Genomic DNA, 3,283 nt, shown 5'->3' on the forward strand with positions numbered 1-3,283 from the left:
GTGTGTGTGTGTGTGTGTGTGTGTGTGTGTGTGTGTGTGTGTGTGTGTAAAGCAAAGATATCATTATTGAATAGCACTATCCCAAGAGCCAGAAGAGAGGGAACACAGATTTGGAAGCTTTGTCTGCTATCATAGCTCACCTACTCTAGCCCATCCCACACACCTTACATGATAAGAGTAAAATAAAGATTGGCACATCTTCTGTCCAATCAGTTAAGTTTCCAAGGGCAGGCTAGGAAGGATGGGAAGAATCTGTGAATTGTAAGACAGTCATTGAGTAAAATTATCAAGAAATATTATGGTTTGTAAACAGTGGGACATTCCCTCATGGAGCTGGGGGTGCTAATTAGTTTCATCTCTAGGAAAAGTGATGTCTCTAATCAAATTCATGATTTTGTTACCAGTTTCACATTGCAATTACCCAGCATGTTTCCAATCCTACATCAAAGTATGATGTACTCAGCAACTGTGCTTTAGGATACTCCCAGGATACTGAAGAGGTTATGACCCCCCAGGATTCAGGAAGTGGGTTGGCTGAGGTGACAGCTAGGAGAATCAGAGAGTAATTTATCTCAGGCTTGAATAATAGAAAGCAACAGGCTTGGAGGCTTGCATAACAGAAAATTTTTTGAAGATAAGAAACACAGATCAAGAGCCACAGGGGTAGTAACTCATGCTCTGCTTGACTGTAGACAACCTTCTTTTCACTGTGTCCTTGCATGACCTATCTCCTGTGTATTTGTGACAGGGAGAAAATTGACAGTGGGTGTGGGGATGACGGTGCCAAAAGAGAGTGCTAGCCAGTAAGAGAGTGAGAACTTGATCCAGTACCTCTGTGTGTGTGTGTGTGTGTGTGTGTGTGTGTGTGTGTGTGTGTGTGTTTTAGTCTGCTTGTTAAGAGACAGAGTTCTATTATGAATTGAGGCTGGCCTTGAACTCAGAATATTCCTGCAACAGCCTCTAGAGTTACAAGATTTTAGATAAGTACCATCACATCCAGCTTACTCTCTCTTCTTATAAGAATACCATCTTAAAAGTTCCAAAGATTTATGTTGCACTCCTGTAATCCAATTTATTCTGATTACACTTTAAAGAGTTGTATCTCAACATATAAATTATAGAAAGATATGACTTAATCTATGAAAAAAGGTCATTAAGAAGAGGTACTTAAGAAAGGATGAGAGTAGATTTTTTTGTTTGTTTATTTTCCTCTCCCACAAAGAAGCACATTTAAAAGGGTATAGAGCAGAATTCTTGGATCCACCAAACAAGGCCCATCATCCAATGTTTTTATGTTTCTGTATCACATTCACCTTAAGCTCTGACAGCGTTTATCAAAGGCTCCCAGAGGCAGGACAGGTGGTTATGTACTGCCTCAACCCTTTACCTGAAGGAGAATCTTCATTAGAGTATATATAATATGTATAACTCAAAACAATCACAGAACCATCACATGGTTGACAAACATTTTCAGGTTCTCTATGGCTCCAGAGCAGCAGTTATTCTCAGAAAATGGAGTCTGCATATAAAATACAACCATCTTTTTCCTTGTCAAGTGGCTTCCTGTCTGGGCCAGTGATTCTGCCAAGATCTGGCCCTACCTTTAGACCAACCTCCAGGAATCAATGACAGCCTCTTACAAGGTGATGGTTATCTCTGGGGCCATGAACATGATCCACTGTATTGCTAGAGTTAGCCTCTTCTTAAGTATGAAATCCATGGGTTCTGCACCATCCACAAATATACCAAGCCATAATTTTTCTTTTTTGGAATATAAACACAATATATTGAAAATGACCACTGTTTAATAATGATACCAACTTGTGAAAATACAAGCTTGGGAAGGAGATTGTTGAAAAGAGAAGTGCAATTGTTTGTGGGGATGAAGTAGATCAGAATGAGGGTAAGGATGGAAAAGGAATGGCAAGATGGGTTGTTATGAGCAAAACACATCAAAGTAAATGTATTTTAAAAAGTGTATAAAAATTAATAGGAGAGCTATGTATGTTATGTGTATCCAGGAGGAAGGATGATATGTAATTAAAACCACATAGGATAGGAATCAGGTCCACTTGAGTGGAAATCTTGGCTCTTGCCAGCTACAAAGCTGATGCTACTTAGTACCTCATTGTCTTTCTGTGTGAGCACACTGGGACTGTGCTTGTGAAGGTATTGCATGAGGGAATTTGTTTTAGCACACTGATGGATGATGGAAGAAATGCCTCCAAAATGTGTGCTCTTAGTAGGGCATCATATAATATGTTCCCAAAGCCACCAGACTCAAGATGGAAAGGGATTGTCTATTATTGTGTTGGGTCAAATGGATAAAGCAAGCCTCTGCTAGGCAAGCCAGGATGTTTTAGGTATAGCCCCCTCAGCTGTGAGGATGAAAATGTCTGTAGTGGCTCGTATTTCAAACTTGGTACCAGGTAGGCAGAAGAGTACTCCAAAGCAACCAATCAATTCACAAGGACACTAGAATTATGGTGGGTCAAATGGTATTCACACAAGGTACATTAGGCTGAGAATTATCAGTTGCTCAGACTTGTGACCTTTTTGAGGACTAGAGCTATAATATGCAGAATTAGTTAAGATGAAGTTGTACTTGGAAAACAGAATCTTTGCTCCTAACTCATTGATAGTCTCTTAAGGGAAACTTAGGGGCTAGAAAGATAAGATGGCTTAGTGGTTAAGAAGATCTGAGTTAGATTCCTAGTACCTACATTGTGGTTCACATTCATCTGTAATCCTGTTCCAGGGAGATATGACACCTCCTTCTGACCTCTTTGTGTGTTGCATGCATGTGCACCAGCTCAGTCAGTCATACATTCAGACAAAATAGTCATAGAATAGAAATGAAATAAACCAAACAAGTGAGAAATCTGGATACAGATAAAAAGTGAAGGTGGCACCAGGAAAATGGAACCAGTGATTGGAATGACATTTCTGTAAGATAAGGAGTCTAGGGAAGAAATGGAAGGACCCTATCTCAGTCTTATTGCTTGGGGCTTAGAGTACAGTCCTATACATACTGCTTGAACTTCTCACTCTCAGAAAGCATAAGGTAAACCATTAATTGCTTTGAGCCTCTAGTTTATAACCTTTCATCAGAGCACTCCTGGAAACCCATTGGGTAGCTATTTCTTCCAGACTGAAACACTCATTCCTGGAGGGAAGAAAGAGGCTCAAAAAATTTATGAAAGTCATCCCCTGCTTCAGGTTAACAGTAGTAAATATTCACTAGAGATAAAGGCTGCCTAAAATTTGGGCAGGGAGTTCCAGA

This window comes from Grammomys surdaster, unplaced genomic scaffold (genome assembly GCF_004785775.1).
Source record: "Grammomys surdaster isolate TR1022 unplaced genomic scaffold, NIH_TR_1.0 125323, whole genome shotgun sequence".
Classification (NCBI taxonomy): Eukaryota; Metazoa; Chordata; class Mammalia; order Rodentia; family Muridae; genus Grammomys; species Grammomys surdaster.